At 42.9% G+C, this 19,774-nt stretch overlaps 1 protein-coding gene across 7 annotated transcripts in view; it reads left to right on the top strand.

Moving 5' to 3' along the window:
- The window catches only part of Socs16D (Suppressor of Cytokine Signaling at 16D), a 687,555-nt gene that overhangs the window by 317,464 nt on the left and 350,317 nt on the right, over positions 1 to 19,774 (top strand). The window lies entirely within an intron of this gene.

A 19,774-nucleotide genomic window follows, 5' to 3' on the forward strand; every position in this document is an offset into this window, starting at 1 on the left:
AGTTTAAGCTTTTCATTTCCAGTGTTTATATTGCTTTGGTTACGGCTAATACTTCTTCTTGGAAAACGTTAGAGTGATCTGCAGCTTGTAGGATCTGTTTATTTCCAGATCAGCACAGTATACCGTAGACCCTACTCCTTCCACTGCTATGGAACCATCTGTGTACACATGGATCGCCTCGTCCGCCCTTTGAGCACCCCTGCGCCAACCATCCACCTCTATTGCGGTTTTGAGAGCCCCTCGAACGGCAGATAAGGAATCAGGTAGTCTGTTCGTCCTGCAATTGATGACGCTTACTACTATGACCGTATGGACAGCGCTCAAGCCGCCCGAGGCTATGTTATTTGCTTCCAGGTCTACAGGTGGAATGTGCAGAATGGCATAGAGCACAGCCGTCGGGGTTGTCTTCTGGGCGCCCGTAAGGCTAAGCATTGCATACCCCCTCTAATTTTTTGAGGTATGTTCTCCATAGTATAGCATAGGGTTTACAATCGCTGTAACTACCCAATGAAAAATAGAGGGCGATAAACCCCAGCATTCTTCTACATCCAAAATTGCCGCCGAGGCCTTCTTCACTCTCCTCCACATTGAGCTTCCAAACCAACTTACTGTCTAGGATGATTGCTAGGTATTTTGTGCAAAGTTTCTCTTGTAGGGTCACCCTTCCTAACTTGGGCCTTGACCAATTTGTGACCTTGTACCTCTTAGTAAATAAACCCGAATCCGTTTTCTCTGTGTTGACTGTCAACCCGACATTAGATGCCCAGGTATGAATATCCCGAAGCGCCCGATCCATCAAAGAGCTAATCGGTGCAAGGCACTTTCCACTTATGACAATTGCAACGTCATCTGCGTAAGCTGTAAGTCTTACGGGTCCCTCATCGAACCGACTGAGCAGTTTGTTGATGACCAGTGTCCACAGGAGAGGTGATAGCAACCCACTCTGCGGCGTGCCCCTGTCCACTGATTTCGTGGCCTCATGCAATCCCCATTATGAGATAATCTTCCTGCAATTTAACATGCAGCCGATCCATTTGGTTATGGTTGGATGTACTTTAATGTTGTTAAGACCATCCATGATGGCCCATTTAGAAACATTGTTGAAAGCCCCTGCAATGTCTAAGAAGACTCCTAGAGTATACACTCCGGTATAGTGTCTATCGCCTTGCCTTTGGTGTACGCATGATGTGTTATGGAGAGCAGTTTTTCATCCACGTTGGCCTTTATGTACACATCTTCAGCCTCTCAAAGGGTTTGAGTAGAAACGATGTTAAGCTAATAGGTCTGTAATCTTTGGGATACACGTGACTGATCTTACCTGCCTTTGGTAGCAAAGCTACACGAACAGTTCTCCAAGAGAGGATGATTCAGTATTATGCACCCATCTAATATTATTTTAAGCCATTCCACGACCGCTCTACTTGAAACTTGTAGCATGGCCGGGAATATACCATCCGGGCCCGGCGATTTAAACTTAGAAAAGAGATTCGCCTTTCTCATTCGTGTCTCCTCCACACCACCCACGCATTGTGGTGTGCATTTGCACCCGCGCATATGACCACCCGCCCTTCGTCCTGTACTAGCCTCTTGCACTCCACCGGTGGAAGAGCTCCCGATATATGTTGTTATTGCGTCCATCAAAGAGCTAATTATTGGAAGGCATTTTCCATTTCCGCCATATGACTATGAAACCACCTGAACAGTTGGTTGAAAACCAGCGTTCACCGCAGAGGTGATAATACCCTGCCCTGCGGCGTCCTCTACTCATGAATTTCGGGGCTTCATACAGCCCCTACTGCGAAACTTGGTCTTTGCTATGGCTTTGCTATTTTTATAAATGAAATTTATATCTTGCTCATGTAATTATATGAGCTCTACACGGTTAAAAGTTTCAACCTAAATGTAAAATTTTGTGGAACTACAAATGTATGTGACCAAACCAATTTTAGTTTAAAACTCAAAACCTTCCGGTTTCCATGAAATTGAGGGCTCTAATTTGGGTTTTAACTTTAATGTTCTATACAAAAAGTTAACACTAAACAGTATTTGTAAACCTTGTAGTTTTATTTTAAAACTCTTTTTGAAATTTAGACCAATTTTTTCAGGTTTTCGTCTGAAACTGAAAAGTTATGTGGTAAATGGAAAGGTTTAAATTTGAGCGAAAAAATATTCGAAATATTGCTTAAACCAGTGAAGGGTTTGAATTTTAGGAACAAATTTCTAATCGTGTATTGTATGTATGGTATAAACTGTCGCCCTTTTGTAAGAAGAATAAATGTGTAAAAATTAAAATTATGGGAAATCAAGTTTAATTTAAATGTTCTACTTATTTTGGAAAAATCTATACAATTTTTCACATTTATAATACATAAATTTTAAAAAGGAATGATTTCCCTTAGGGAAAAATCTTAAGGGGGCCATCTAAAAGAAATATTATTTGTATTACTAAAATAGTAGATAGAAGATCAAACAATAGCATTTCCCCTTCATTTGTTTTTAAACGAAAATCATACTTTGCAAAAAATTGCGAATTTAAAGTGAAACTACCATTCCTTCTATTCGTCATTTGTAACTTCTGAACAGGTAACGATATTTTGACCGTTTTTGTTGAAAAAAAATCATAAAGCTCTATAATTAAACATACGCCTTAAAATTTTTCGTAGATCTAATATTTCTAGTACTTAATAGTTTTTTTTTTTTGCAAATTAGTGAAAAAATAATTATGACATCAAACTTTCTCAAAAATGAAATATTCCTAATTTTATGCAAAAATCTCTTTTACATCGATTTAATAAATTAGGCAATTTACAAGAGTGTCGTACTCATGTAAAATTTTAATATTTGAATTGTTTCCATGGTTTCCAAAATACAATTTGATTAAAACATAGCACATAAAACAATTTCTCAATACTTCTGTAAAAATGTCTTCACCTTGATGTTTATTGTAACGATTTTCCGTCATCCCTTGCCAAATTTGGGTTTGTGACAAACCGGTTTCGGCGTTGTGCCATCATCAGTGTCGATTTTCGTTCTTCACGTGTCTTCACTTTATTTTTTCAGAAGTTTAACACATAAAACGTAGTATAATCAGGCAATCGCCGCATACAGACTTTACTTAATTAGCTCTGATGTGACTAAAACTATCGTTTCTTTTTAACAAAAACAAACAAACAAAACAAGTAAAAATCAGTGCCGCGCGATGCTGAATGGGGCTGACCCCCTCTTCAAACAGGGTTCGGTTACTTGACCCGATAATGACCAACCTGGAAAACGAATCACACCCGACGACTTCAGCCCCCGCCCCCGTCTTCTTCCCCCTCTTTTCCGTCAGCGACTCTTAGTCACTACCACCTTTTGCACCGTTTGCCAGCACAGAATATACATATATGTTTGCGACATCCACCCAATGCAGCTCTTGCCTTGGACGGTGCCGCTTTCCTAGATGTTCTGGTCTCCGCGACGGAAACCCGCCGACGGGCTTCATTGCGCCATGTGGCCAGGCCGCAAACCCAAATGGAACGACCCCAATGAGGAACGTCCGGTCCCAGGGCCACAACAGCAATTGCGTCCTAGCCTTTCACAACCCAGGCGTAGTCACCCGTCACTTACTCCTAGAGTGACGACGTCTTCCCCGTTGCACTTCAGAATTCTGCAGTTAAACTGTAATTGAATAACTGGCAACATCACGGAGATAGTCGATTTCACGAAGCGGCACAACACCCGGCATTGCTGCGATTCAGGAGACTAAACTCACAGCACTGTTCTGGGTATAATGTCCACAGAAAAGATCGCGAGAGTGGAAATGGAGGCGGTCTCGCGTTTATCATACACCACTCAGTGCAATATCATATATTTGATCCCGGCATCGGCCGCAGGGACAATGTCCTAGAACGTCGCGGCTTATCTGTCCGGTCAGGCGATGTAAACCTAGAAATCGTCAACATCTACATCCCTCCTGCATCAGATTGCTTGCTGCATACCGCCCCAATATTAGCGCCTTACTCACTGGCCATAATAGCATTATCTTAGGCGATTTCAATGCCCATCACGATCTATGGCATTCAAATTTGCAAGCGGGCAGCAGGGGTGAGAGGTTGGCGGGTCAAATAAAAGAAACGACGTTCTGCATAATAAATGGAGACGCCCCACTCGTATGGTAGGAAGCTGTCACAGCTCGCCAGATATATCAATCGTGAGCGGAGGACTCGTAAACTGCGTCAGCTGGCAGCCGATGGTAACATTGGCATCCGACTACCTGCCAATACTTATTTCGCTCGAGCGTTCCGCCTCGGCTCGCTTTATTCCCGCCGGAAGAATTCCCGAAATTCGGCCTCATTTTCCGGCGGAGGCCACAAATTTAGCAAGAGAACGTGACCTTATAAGATAGCTCGATCCCGGCGACCCCCAAATAAGGGATATAAACCAAAGCATCAGATTTCTTGTGGATGAACACCAGCGCACAGTGTTTCGTGTAGAACAAGCTAGCTGGACAAAATTATTTTATGAGATTTTCCGTTTCATATGCAGTCATTTCTTACAACTACGTCATTTTTTTCAGCCATATGCTCTTTTTTTTATTTTTTTCCAAAATTTTACTCCGGTGGATTATCAATACATGTTACCTTCGCTTAACTCAGTAGGTATCCCATATATTCATACAGATGGGGTACTAAGGCATCTGGAAAGTCTGAAAATTTCCTACTCCAGTGGACCTGATGAAATACCATCTGTTGTGCTCAGAATTTGCGCTCAATTTCATTGTCAACCCCTTACCTGCTTATTTAATGCCTCTTTGTGGCAAGGGATATTCCCTAAGAAGTGGAAGGAGTGGTTTATAATACCACTTTATAAAAGTGGGAGTAGATCTTGTGTCACAAACTATAGAGGAATAGCCAAACTTTGTACTATTCCAGAACTATTTGAATCAGTTGTCACAAATCAACTGGCTTTTGCAGTATCTTCGGCAGTGGACCTGTCACAACATGGCTTTTGCAGGGGTGAGTCCATTGTGTCTCACTTGCTGGAGTTCACAACCCACGTATCCAATAACTTAAGGACGAACTGCGAAGTTGATGTCATTTACACTGATTTCAGTAAGGCGTTTGATAAAGTTTCCCATTCCTTACTCCTACTAAAAGTCGATCGATTGGGTTTTCCCTCACGGCTTCTCTCTTGGGTCTCTTCGTACTTGGTAGGTAGAAAGCAAACCGTTGTGTTTAACAATTGTTTGTCTGAAGTCATCAATGTATCTTATGGAGTTCCACAGGGCAGTCACCTTGGTCCAGTGTTGTTTCTGCTCTTCATTAATGACCTCCCAAATGTTTTGAAGCGCTGCATACCCCTGATGTACGCTGACGATGTCAAACTGGTTATGCCCATTCGCTCACCTGAAGATAGGGCACTTCTTCAATTGGATCTGAATAATCTGGTTGAGTGGTGTGACGTGAACGTCATGTTACTAAATTTACCGAAGTGCAAGTTTATGTGTTTTACGAGGAAATCTTTTAAAACCTATCAGTACATGATAGGCGATTATATCATTAAGCAAGTCACAAACTTTACTGATCTTTGCGTTATAATGGACCCTAAACTGGACTTCAAATTACATATCGAATCGTGTGTGAATAGAGCTAGAGGCACTTTGGCTTTCGTAAAAAGGTGGTCAAAGGAATTCAATGACCCCTATGTCACTAAAACTCTTTTTTTACCGTTAGTAAGACCTATATTGGAATATGCTTCCATTATCTGGAACCCGCGTTATCAGGTTCATAGCGAAAAATTGGAATCGGTCCAGAAGCAATTTTTGCTCTTTGCTTTAAATCATTTGCCCTGGGATCCATCAAGGAACCTACCGCCCTATTGCAGCCGGTTAAAACTTTTACAGCTGCCTTCACTACAGAGCCGTAGGGAGATGCTTGGCGTTTTATTTATGGTAAAACTATTAAGGGGGATGATAAACAGTCCATTTCTGCTTGGCGAGGTGATGTTTAATGTCCCTTTTAGGCCCTCTCGGTATTTCCAACCGCTATATTTAAATACATGTATATCGAATTTTCAAATGCATGAACCTCTTCGTTGTATGTGTCAAGATTTCAATAATCACTGCAATAGTATTGATACTTGCGACACACTTTACAGTATAAAAAAATATATACTCACTGCCTTGAACTCATAACTGTTTCAAAATCATATGTTAAACTAAATCTGTTACCTGCTCCAGTTACTTTGGACAGGTGGCTTGGAATCACGTCCTTTCCAACCTCCCACACATCGCAGCCCTACTATTGTGTGTTAAATATACATCAGCTGCTCGAAATCTGTCCATTCCGACAGCACTGATAATCAATTCCGTTGCTCGGCATCACAGTCCATTCAGACAACTGATTCAATAATATATGTATATTTTATAATATAATTTTGCTCACTATGTATGCTTGTTAATTTTACACTGTAATCCGCATTTATATTCATTCATTCATTCATATTTAGTCTGATTGATTGTAAAATTTGTAGACTAACAAATAAATAAATAAATATGCATACATTTGCTTATTTCATATACAGTAACTCATGTGAATAAGTGACATAGATCCAAAAAAAATTTAAAGGACTTAAGAATATTACTTTATTGTACTTAAATTGAATGGAATACAAATCTCAATACTCTAAAAAATTCTAAAAATTCGGAAAAAAAATTAAAATTTTTTATGAAAATTCGTCGAATTTTTTAAATATAATTTAGTTTTTGTTATAGATCGTGACAAATTTTCTTATGGGAAATTAGCTAAAATAAAGAAAGCGAAAATTGTAAGAATTATCCAAAAAGGGGTGTCTACTTATTTATGTGAGTGACTGTACATATGTACATACATATTTTGTATTTATTTGAGTATTTATCCTGGCACTACAATTTTTACAGAATTATTTTATAGTACCAGTCAGGAATGTAAAAGTGAATTACAATAATAATAATAACAATGTAAATAATTAAATTAATTATGTGAAAATTACTTATTACAAAAACTTAAAAGTAAAGTATCATACAAAGTAGAAAAGACAATAGATTTAAATTGAATAAAACCTGATCCAACAAAAAGTTATAGGGTAGGTTATCTTTTATAATTATGTTATTATTCGCTATCATCACTTTCATTGGATGAGTCACTTGTGGAATAGTTGTTGTTGTTGTTGTTGTAGCAATGCTCGCCCCACCTAATAGTCGCGACCGATCACAAATTGTCATCAATATCCTCTAACGGGAGTCCAAGGAAACTTGCCGTTTCAACAGGGGTGGACTATAAGGAAAGGGGTGTTAGAGGCGTTGGTTCCACATTACAATTAAAGATATGGTTGGTGTCATGTGGGGACACATTGCAAGCAGGGCATACATTTTGTATGTCGGGGTTGATTCTGGATAGGTAAGAGTTTAACCTGTTACAGTATCCAGAACGAAGTTGAGCAAGAGTGACACGCGTTTCCCTGGGGAGTATGCGTTCCTCTTCTGCGAGTTCTGGATATTTTTCTTCAAGTACTGGATTCACCGGGCAATTCCCGACATAAAGGTCCGACGCCTGTCTATGGAGTTCACCAAGGACCTGCTTGTGTTTTTCCGCTTCATACGGCTGGGCTTACGGAGATGACTCCTTAGGCCCCTAGGCGGTGCTGGTTCGTCAATCAGATGTCTGTTGGAATGCCCAGGTTTCTGGGTATTCAACAGAAACTGTTTGGTCAGCATCTCATTTCTCTCCCTGATGGGGAGTATTCTCGCCTCATTATACAGATGGTGTTCTGGGGACATAAGAAGACAGCCCGTGGCGATTCTGAGAGCAGTATTTTGGCAGGCCTGTAGTTTCTTCCAGTGGGTGGTTTTTAGGCTTGGCGACCATATGGGTGACGCGTAGCACGTAATCGGCTGGCTAATTGCTTTGTATGTGGTCAAGAGCGTTTCTTTACCTTTTCCCCAGGTACTGCCAGCAAGGGATTTGAGGATTTCATTACGGCTCTGAATTCTTGGAACAATTGCGGTTGCGTGCGCACCAAAATGTAGATCCTGATCAAACGTCACACCCAAGATTTTGGGGTGTAGGACAGTCGGTAGCGTAGTGCCATCGACGTGGATGTTCAATATGGTCGACATTTGGGGCGTCCATGTTGTAAATAAGGTCGCGGAAGATTTAGTCGGTGACAATGCCAGGTTTCGCGAGGCGAAAAAACTGGAGAGATCAGGGAGATAGCCGTTTATTTTATTGCATAGCTCATCGATCTTTGGGCCTGGGCCTGTGGCCATTATTGTGCAGTCATCGGCATAGGAAACGATTGTGACTCCTTCCGGTGGTGAAGGTAGCTTAGATATGTAGAAATTAAACAAAACCGGGGATAGGACACCACCCTGTGGCACCCCTTGTTTAATTCTCCTTTGTTTTAATGTTTCGTTTCTGAATTGCACCGATGCCTGCCGACCACCCAGATAATTTGCGGTCCACCTTTTAAGACATGGGGGAAGGGTGGACGCTTCCAGGTCTTGCAGTAACGAGCCATGGTTGACCGTATCAAAAGCTTTTGATAGGTCTAGCGCTACGAGTACTGTTCTATGGTGGGGGTATTGATTCAAATCGCAATTTATCTGGGTGCTAATGACATTTAGCGCGGAGGTAGAGCTATGGAGTTTTCTGAAGCCATGCTGATGAGGGGCTAGCTGCAAATGTGCTTGGAAATAAGGGAGCTGGTTTCCCAGGCTTTAGTAGCGGGACCACCTTGGCCATTTTCCATTTCTCGGGTATGACAAAGGTGGAAAGAGACAGGTTGAAGACATACGCTAAATATTTGAAACCCTCTTTCCCTAGGTTTTTAAGCATCGGCATGGCTATGCCGTCTGGGCCCACTGCTTTGGATGGTTTAGCGCGACCAATGGCGTCCTCAACCTCTCTAGCGTTGATGGTAATTGGTGACGCGCTGAATTTGTGTTTATATGCGTGTCTATTGGCTCTCCGTCTATCTTTGTCGACCGTAGGATGCATTATATATTGTCGGCAGAAAGCGCCGACGCATTTTTTCGCATCCGACAACACCTTATCGCCAAAGGCGATGGAAACTTTGTCTTTGTGCTTAGTCGGATTCGATAGGGATTTTACGGTGGACCAAAGTTTACCTACACCGGTAGAGAGGTTACAACCTCTTAGGTGCTCTTCCCATTTCGCCCGCTTGTGTTCGTCCACAAGAAATCTGATGCGTTGGTTTATATCCCTTATTTGGGGGTCGCCTGGATCAAGCTGTCTTATAAGGTCGCGTTCCCTCGCTAAGCTCGCGGCCTCCGCCGGGAAGTGGGGCCGGATTTCGGGAATTCTCCCGGCGGGAATGAAATGTGCCGAGGCGGATTCAATGACCTTACGGAAGGCACGCTCCCCTTGGCGGGCATCAGTCGGGATAGGGAGGGCAGCAAAGCTGCTGTCTGTTGAAGATTTATATTCTTCCCACTTTCCTTTTTTGAAGTTTATGAAAGTGCGTTTTTCGGTGACGATGAATTCGGCGGTACGCTCGAACGAAATAAGTATGGGCAGGTGGTCGGATGCCAATGTTACCATCGGCTGCCAGTTGACGCAGTTTACGAGTTCTGCGCTCACGATTGAGATATCTGGCGAGCTATGACAGCTTCCTACCATACGTGTGGGGGCGTCTCCGTTTATTGTGCAGAACGTCGTTTCGTCTATTTGATCCGCCAACATCTCACCCATACTGTCCGCCCGCAAGTTTGAATGCCATAGGTCGTGATGGGCATTGAAATCGCCTAAGATAATGCGATTGTTGCCAGTGAGTAAGGCCTCGATATTAGGGCGGTATCCACTGGGGCAACAGGTGACAGGAGGGATGTAGATGTTAATGATTTCTAGATTTGCATCGCCTGACCGGACAGATAGGCCTTGACGTTCTAAGACATTGTCCCTGCGGTCGATGCCAGGATCAAATATATAATATTGCACAGAGTGGTGTATAATAAACGCGAGGCCGCCTCCATTTCCGCTCTCGCGGTCTTTCCTGTGGACATTATAACCAGAGCAGGTCTGCAATGCAGATCTTGCTGTGAGTTTAGTCTCTTGAATCGCAGCAATGCGGATGTTGTGCCGCTTCATGAAATCGACTATCTCCGTAATCTTCCCAGTTAGTCCATTACAGTTGAACTGCAGAATTCTGAAGTGCATGAGGGGTGACGCCGCCACTCTAGGGGTAAGTGAGGGGTGACTACGCCTAGGTTGTGGAAGGCCAGGACGCAATTGCTGTTGTGGCCTTGGGACTGGGCGCCCTTGGGCAAGCATTGGGGTACCCGGATGATTTGGGTTTGCGACCTGGCAACATGGCGCGATGAAACCCGTCGGGGGGTTGCCGTCGCGGAGACCAGAACATCTAGGAAAGTGGCACCACCCAAGGCAGGAGCTGCATTGAGCGGATGTCGCAAACCTATATATTCTGTGCTGGCAGACGGTGCAAACGGAGGCAGGGACTAAGAGTCTGTTTCCCTGACCTGCACGATTGCTGCCAGAAAAGAGGGGGGGAGAAGAAGACGGGGGCAGGGGCTGATGCTCAGCATTGCAACCAGCTCTACTACGAAGGTAGTAGTTATGAGTGGTATCAGCTGTTTGAGTTGTTGGCGCCGTGGGGCGCGAGCAGCAGCGGGTACTTGTTGTGGCTTGCTGAGCAGCGAAGCTGCTGGAAGGTAGTGGGGATACGCTTAGGCGTAGACTACGGGACGCCCTTGGGCGTGAGCAGCAAGGAGCCACAAAAGATTTATAAAAGTTACGTGGACGTCGGGTTTTGGGATCAAGCCCAGAACAACCTGTCCGATGCAACCATCCCTTGCACGAGATACACTGAACAGAGTATGACCGTCCTAAAAAGATTCTTTTCTGGCAAATGCAGCAAAACCATTTCTCATGACCGGGGTCAGGAGACGGACCCGGATTGGGTTAGATACCTTCCCGGAGTAAGAGAATATGTAGCAGTCCTGCTGCAAGGAGCTGCTGGGAGGATGACAATTTGTGGGAGGGACGAAACAAATTAAATGGGGTCACACTGAAATGACAGTCCTTGATCGGGAAAAATCCCGAGTCGCTCCGGTACATAGAACCGACTGCCTTGGGAAGCGCTTGTGGAATAGTCATGAACATCAGCAACACTACTGTGAAAGCTTGAAACAACTGGGGTATTTATTGACTCCTCAACATTATCGGGGGACAGTAAATTTAAGACTTCTGAAGTCCCGGAGTAAGAGAATATGTAGCAGTCCTGCTGCAAGGACCTGCTGGGAGGATGACAATTTGTGGGAGGGACGAAACAAATTAAATGGGGTCACACTGAAATGACAGTCCTTGGTCGGGAAAAATCCCGAGTCGCTCCGGTACATAGAACCGACTGCCTTGGGAAGCGCTTGTGGAATAGTCATGAACATCAGCAACACTACTGTGAAAGCTTGAAACAACTGGGGTATTTATTGACTCCTCAACATTATCGGGGGACAGTAAATTTAAGACTTCTGAAGTCAGACTTTTAAATTTTTTCTTAGGTATCTCCCTAAAACTGTTAACTAAAGGATCTGATGTTATAAGCAACATATTCATAAGATTTCTATTCGTGGCTTCACGCGATTGCTTTTGTGTGTTATCAGCCCTGAATCGTCTCAAATATTTGTTACGGGCTTCCTGTGCTTCCTCGGAAAGTTGACCAATAGGTAAAATTGCTGATTTTATAATATCAGTACTATGCACTCAGAATTTATGAACTGTAACAGACATATTAAACCATGGATAGAGATCTATGTATAGTTTTTTAGTCTCTACCGCAAATTTTTCAAATTTTTGGATATTTATATTGTACCCAGATGCTAATGCGAGAAGGAGAGTGTCGAATCTTTTGATGAGCGTTACATCCAATCCCGTAATCTCAGCACTAGCCTCAGAATTTTCGAAAAACCTACGAGCAGTGTTGCCGTCATTGGTATTGCCGAAACCTGGTTTTGGTTTATCTTCATCAATCCATTGTATGTACCTGTTTTTATGCCTTGGTGACTAGTGCGGTAGGTTGTGGCAGGTTAAAGTCAATGATCTTCGCCTTTTTGCTTTTGGTGTGATCTTGTTGACCTTGCGCGTTTATTTTTGTATGTTTTATGGCTACGTGTTTGTTCCCTGTACCAGGGAATTGGGTTTGCCGTTTGTAGATCAGCTTTAAAGGTTCAAATATCTCGTCGGAGCTGGTAGGTACATACATCCTATTTGATATGTAGAGATAACTAAATCTACAAAAAAAAAAAAATTAAAAATAGATGTGCAAAGAATTCGCAATGGTTCTTTCGACTATTAGAGAATACTTGCGACTATAACATATGTAAAATTAAGCCCGGATGTCCGCGGATGTATGTAACGTTTTTGTCCCTAAAGTTAAAAATATAGGAGAAAAATACCTTTTCTTCTTAATAACGGAATGTTAAATATATTGAAAATACTCTAATTGTGAAAGAATTACTATTAAAAAATTTTGCTTACCTTCGAGCTTACAATCCATCAAAAAAATTATGTAAAAGTGTTCACTTAAAAGAAATATGAATCTTAATATTCAACAAGAATTTTGAAAATCAATCAATGCATTTTACGGCCACTCCTGCCTTCTTACTTCAATTACTCAATATATATGAGCAAAAATATCAAAAAAAAAAGCAATAGTCCCGTTATTTTGTTTGTTTTCTTTCATTTCTCATTACACTTTTCTTGGAATAAGAACTTTGTTTTTGTCCAGCTAGCTTGTTCTACACGAAACACTGTGCAGGGGGCGAAATGGGAGGAAAATCTAAGTAGTTGTAACCTCTCTGTCCGTGTGGGTAAGCTTTGGTCCACCGTAAAATCCCTATCGAATCCGTCCAAGCACAACCACAACATTTCCATCGCCTTTGGCGATAAAGTGCTGTCGGATGCGAAAAAATGCGTGAGCGCTTTTTACCGACAATATATAATGCATTCTACGGTTGACAAAGTTATACGGAGGGCCAACAGACACGTACATAAATATAAATTCAGCACGTCCCCTTTTACCATCACCGCCAAAGAGGTTGAGGATGCCATCGGTCAAGCTAAACCATCTGAAGCAGTGGGCCCAGACGGCATAGCCATGCCGATGCTTAAAAGCCTAGGAAAAGAGGGTTTCAAATATTTAGCACATGTTTTCAACCTGTCCCTTTCCACCTTTATCATTCCCGAAAAATGGAAAATGGCCAAGGTGGTCCCGCTACTAAAGCCTGGGAAACCAGCTAACATAGAAGAGTCCTATCGCCCGATATATCTCCTATCGCCAGTAGCCTAGTCGCTTGAAGCCATTTTGCTGCCCTACTTCAAATCAAATTTGCAGCTAGCCTGTCATCAGCATGGCTTTAGAAAACTTCATAGCACCACCACCGCGCTAAATGCCATTGCGGTAGATGAATTGCGGTTTAAATCAAAACCACCACCAGAGAACAGTACTCGTTGCGCTAGACCTATCAAAAGCTTTTGATACGGTCAACCATGGCACGTTACTGCAAGACGTGTTCTACCCTTCCCCCATGTCTTAAAAGGTGGACCGCAATTATCTGGCGGGCGGCAGGCATCGGTGCAATTTAGAAACGAAACATCAAAACCAAGAAGATTAAACAAGGGGTGCCACAGGGTGGTGTCCTATCCCCACTTTTGTTTAACTTCTACATATCAAAGCTACCTTCGCCACCAGAGGGAGTTCCTATCGTTTCCTACGCCGATGACTGGGCAATAATGGCCACAGGCCCAGGCCAACAGATCGATAAGGTTTACAGCAAAATAAACGGCTACCTCCCTGATCTCTCCAGTTTTTTCACCTCACGAAACTTGACATCACCGACTGAATCATCGGCGATCTTATTTACATCATGGACGTCCCAAATATCGACCATTTTGAACATCCACGTCAATGGCACTACGCTACCGAATGTCTTATACCCCAAAATCTTGGGTGTGACGTTCGATCAGGATCTACATTTGGGTTACCATGCAGACGCAATTGTACCGAAAATCCAGAGCCGTAATAAAATCCTCAAATCTCTTGCTGGCAGTACTTGGGGAAAAGATAAAGAAACGCTCATCACCACTTACAAACCAATCGGCCAGCCGATTGCATGCTACGCATCCCCCATATGGTCGCCACGCCTAATGACTACCCACTGGAAGAAGCTACAGGCCTGCCAAAATACTGCCCACGGAACCGCCACGGGTTGTCTTCTTATGTCCCCAGAACACCATCTACATAATGAGGCGAGAATATTCCCCATCAGGGAGAGAAATGAAATGCTAACCAAATAGTTCCTGTTGAATACCCAGAAACCTTGTCATCCCAACAGAAATCTGATTGATGAGCCAACACCGCCCAGGGGCTTAAGCAGTCATCTCCGTAAGCATTATGAGGAAATACGGCACCTGAGAACTCATCCGTATGAAGCCAAAAAACTCAAGCAGGTCCTCAGTGAACTCCACAAACAGGCGTTGGAGCTCTATGTCAGGAATTGCTCGGTGAATCCTGTACTCAAAAAACAATACCCTGAAGTTGCAGAAGAGGAACGCACACTCCCTAGGGAAACGCGATTCACTCTAGCTCAACTTCGATCTGGATACTCTATCAGGTCAAACTCTTACCTATCCAGAATATCAACCCCGACATACAAAATGTATGCCCTGCTTGCAATGTGTCCCCACATGACACCAACCATCTCTTCAATTGTAATGTGGAACCAACGCCTCTAACACCCCTCTAGTTATGGTCCACCCCTGTTGAAACAGAAAGTTTCCTTGGACTGGCGTTGGAGGATATCGATTACAATTTGTGATCGGTCACACCTATTGGATGGGGCGAAGCACTATTTGTAATGTAACTGCTTGGTCCGGGGTGAGAAGGGTGGCGGGTAGGAATGGTGATAGCCCGGCTGAAGCTCGTCGGCGTTGGGGCGCGGTTCTTGCCACCTAACTCGACCCACAGTCACAAAAACAAAATTATGGGTTCATGCCTAGGTGAGGAAAATACAGAGACTAGAAGAAGTTAGCGACAAATGAGAGAAAAAAAGGAAAGCGGGAGAAGGCTGTCCGTGTCAGGTGGAGTCATCCCACCCCTCTTGTTCATGAGGCATGAACAACCTTGAACTCCACTTTGACTCCGATAACCGAGTGGAGTTCCCTTTTCCTGACTTTCGCCCGTCATTGCAAACTTCTTTATGTTTTCTTTCGTCAGTCGGTCATGTAGTAGTGCAGCAATCGTGGAATAGTCCTGTATAAATCGTTTATACCATCCCGTCTTCCCCAGGATCCTTCTAAGCTTTTTCGGAGTTCGTGGCTCCGGAAAGTCTGGCATCGCCGCTATTTTACTATCGGCTGTACGGATGCATCCGTCCCCGACCACGTATCCGAGATAGCGCACTTCCTTGTAACAAAATTTGCTCTTCTCAACGTTGATCGTCAATTTCGCAGCACGAAGACATTTAGCTACAACAGATAACAAATATAAATGAGAGGAAAAATCTTCTGAACAAACAAGTAAATCGTCTAGATACACAGATACAAATTCACGAAGGGAAGCAGGTATGACTTTGTCCATTAAACGACACATACGCTGTGCCACTTTGCACAGTCCAAAAGGCATTACCGTGAAATGGTACAAAGGTCTACCACTACTGTGAAAGCCATCTTTTCTCTTGATTTCTTCTCTAATGGTATCTGCCAAAACGCGTCCTTTAAGTCGATGGCGGATATTTAGCGGGTATTTTGTAATCTACTTAAAATGCCGTCTATGTGTGGGAGTGGGTAGGCGTCTTTAATGGTGAGTTCATTAACTTTTCGGGCATCTAGGCACAGTCTGTTCTTGGTTCCCTTGATCACCAAGGACACTGGTGAGTTCCAGCAGCTGTTGCTTTCTTCTATGACACCCATCTCTAGCATGCGATTGAGCTCGTTGTATATCAATTTTTGTATTGTGGGCGAAATAAAGTAATGTCTTTGCTTCACGGGTAGATGTTCGTCAGTTACTTCAATAATGTGTTCCTCCATGTCGGTTTTTCCTAGTCCCAGAACAGCAAACGACGGAAACTGTGCTTTGATACCCTCTAACACTTTGCTCTCCTCGGGGCTCAGTGTATGTTGCACCGCATCAAAACACAGGTCCCCTTCGGCGGGTGCGAGTTCTGATACCACAGCCTTGCTGGCCGCAGCACTCCGTCCCCTACTAATAACACTCAGCTCGAAATCCTGCCAAAAATCAACCCCTAAGTAGACTTCCTGCTGTAGGCCAGGGACAATCAAGAACTCCAGATCCCGAGTCATACCATCCCACAAAACCGGCAATGTTATAACACCTTTGACTGGTGTTTCCCCCCATTTGCAGTTCTGATGTTCTGACCCCTAACTGGTAATATCAAATGCTCTTTACCCTTTAAAATTTTCTCGGAGTTTTTGCCTAAGCAACAAGCTCCCACACCTGAGTCTAACAACGCTAATACTTCACAACCCCCTATCTCGGCTCTTGCAAAAAAAATCTATTATCGGCATTCCACAATCGTAACGATTGTTGCTTTTATTTTGTCTCTTATCCTCTTAAAATTCTTTTTCTTTTCCCTCATTTTTTGTATCTTTTTGAAATTTCTATTACTAATTCTATTTTTTTGTTTATTTATCTCTTCGCAAAGTATGCGTCTACGGGCTTCCTCATACATAATTTTCTTAATATGCAAACTATCTTTTTCAATTGATGGTTTCTTCTCCTTTCCATCTTTATCCAGCACTTCTACTATCACCTCACGTTTCAAAATCTTAACAACTTCTTGTTTACTTCCTAGTTTTCCGGGTGATTTTTCTTCTGGACAGAGTGCCCGGACATCTCCGCCAGACCCCGGTTTCCCGCGTCTGGTTTGAACACACAAAAGGACGAATCTTTGCCACACGCAAAACACTTCATAAGGTGGAAAGATGACTTACATTTACTGTCCTTTGCTGCTTCGGCCGGGTTTCTAATATAATAGTCCACCGGCATTCCACAAGCAAAGCACAACATAAGGTGAAATGGTGACGAACAAAACGTTTGATTTGGGACACTACTAACATGTTTACTATTATAAATGGACGATTCACACACATTTATGTTAGAGTTGTAGGACGAAGGATTAAAGGAAGGAGGATTGGGTTTCGACGTATCAGACGAAGAGGCGGGACCGGGCTTCATTTTGTTTGGCCGTCATGTTACTAGTGTTGCTTTCGAACGCCTCGACCTCTACTTCACACTTTGATCCAGTAGGCCAAATCATATCACTAACTTCTAGCTCACCAACTCCTTTAAATCGTACCCTATTTTCTTTCATGAGCTTCTCTGCTCGCTTGCACTCATGCTTTAATTCAGCCAGGGTCGCCAATTTGGTGGCAAAAGTTAAATTGGCTAAGAACGGCTTAAGATTCCCTTTAGTGATATTTACCAGTTCTGGCTCCGGAATCCTTGCTCTCAAGCGGAAAGTGAGATCATGGATGTCAGCGTAGAATTCGTCAAAACTCTCTTGTGGGAGTTGCTTCCTCTCCATGATCTCGCGGATCACCTCATAGGCCGAGTCCGCCGATTTGAACTGATCCAAAAGTTCCGATTTCAGGCAAGGGTAGTCGAAGTTTGGGTCATCCGCATTATCTTCTAAGACCTGCCAGTACCTTTTGAGTGCCGAGCCAGTGACTAAACGGTGAAAATCTGTGAGGATCTCCTCGTAACTCAACTGGTACTGCATTCTCATCCTCTCTACCCTGAAAACAAAACTTTCGACCGTCATTCCCTTCGCCGACTCATCGAGCCTAAGGTTCCACTTATGCATATCGATCCGCTTTCTGCCATAATTGTCCCCAAACCTATCTTTCCGTTGCTGATTATTACTGCTGTTTTCCCTACGTGTCCTCTCGTTGTTGTATCCTGGAGTTGAGGTAGATGCTGGTGGATGTGGTGCTGCTGCTGGTGCTTGCATCGATGTTTCTACTTCGGCTACCTGGTTATTTAAACGCGACACGTCGGCTCTCATTTTACGGAACTCGTCCATTGCCTGTAGTTCGATTTGATTTCGAAGTTCCCTTTCTTGTGGTATTCGACGTCGAGACTAGCACATTTAATGACGATTGTTGTGGCAAAGCTGCTCAAGCTGCCATGCAGATGTTCCAGTAACACCTGCATGTGAGGTTTGCATCTTTTGTCCAATGGGGGTAGATTTGGGTTTTAATTCAAAGATATTAGGCAACCACGGCTGGAGCAAGTGCTCTGACCGTTGAAGTGTCGAATAGGGTAATTAAATGGGGGATGAGCTGACATGACTTCGGACTGACTGACGTAAGCAGCACCGACCTAAGTTTCAATTCCTTCGCGAGGTCAACACCGAAACACACTAACCACTTAACGAATATTTTACCTTTGCAAGGTAAAATTACTATAAGACCATAAAATCAGCGTTTACTTAGTTTCCAAATAAATTTGAGTTTAATTTAAATAGAGCTTAAGTTTTTAATATTTTTACCGTTTTCCTTACTTTATTGTTTTCTACCTTTTTACTTTATTTTACTTTTTGCTTTTTTTACAAAAATTTCATCGTTCTAAGCGCGTATAAAGCAAGTATAGTTTATCAACCACAAACTGAATTTTAAAGTGGATTCTGAATTGTTAGTCCTTTTGTTTCTATAATATTTGTTTTTTTATACATTCCTTTTTTCAATTTTTGATAACTATAAGGAAGTTCAATCGGCCATATTGTGAATGTTGTGCTTCATATTGAATTTCTCTTAACCTCTCTAGATTAAGAAAGTTTACAAACATATTACACCCATATATTTACCCATACACATTTATGAGTATTATTTCATATTTTTTTTATTTTAGAATTTAAAAATTTTTAAAGTTTTATAAATCTTACTACCCGTTTTTTTAATACACGTACGCATACCTTTCATTGAATTTACAACCTGTTATTTACGGTATTTTCGAATTTTTTTTCTTAGCAATTTTTATAATTTTTGTTTAAAGAAAACCATCGTTCGTTTTAATTATAGTTTTTTTTTGACAATTTTGCGGATTTGTGTTGTTTCTGTTGTTTCCTTGTTGTACCTCGTCTCGGTGGTACATGGATAGGCGTCGATAAGAAGAAGAAGCATCAAGACCAGGGTTAGGACTTTTCAGTTGTAGCAGACGTAGGCCAGTCACTCGAAGCATTACTAGGGCACTCCAGAACCAGGTGGTAGGGTCTGTATTCACACAGATAGACACGGGTATAGAGATTCCGGTGGACTTCCTGCCGACCAACTTCCTGAATCGCTGTGCTGCCAGAGTTTTTGGGAACTTTGAGCATCCTTACAAGGGGAGGAAAGAGTTCGCTGTTACAAACACGTTGGTGGTAGAGGACGCAGAAAAGTCCCTTAGTTTTTCGCGAAAGTTGTCGATGCTAGAGATGTCCGATCCATTGGATGCTCTGGCAACAGGAGGAGCATTCGGGGGAGCTATACCACGGAGGCCACCCAGCAACACCGGACAGGAAAGAAGACAAGAAAACATAGCGCAGCCATCGGATCAAATGGATAACTTGAACGCAATCATGGAAGCGATATCCCAACAGAACCAAATCATACTAGAGGCAATGGACGAGTTCCGTAAAATGAGAGCCGACGTGTCGCGTTTAAATAACCGGGTAGCCGAAGCAGAAACATCGCCTGGCTAGCTCAGTCGGAGTAGTATGTAA

Source organism: Eurosta solidaginis, chromosome 4 (assembly GCF_040869045.1).
Source record: "Eurosta solidaginis isolate ZX-2024a chromosome 4, ASM4086904v1, whole genome shotgun sequence".
In the NCBI taxonomy this organism is placed as follows: Eukaryota; Metazoa; Arthropoda; class Insecta; order Diptera; family Tephritidae; genus Eurosta; species Eurosta solidaginis.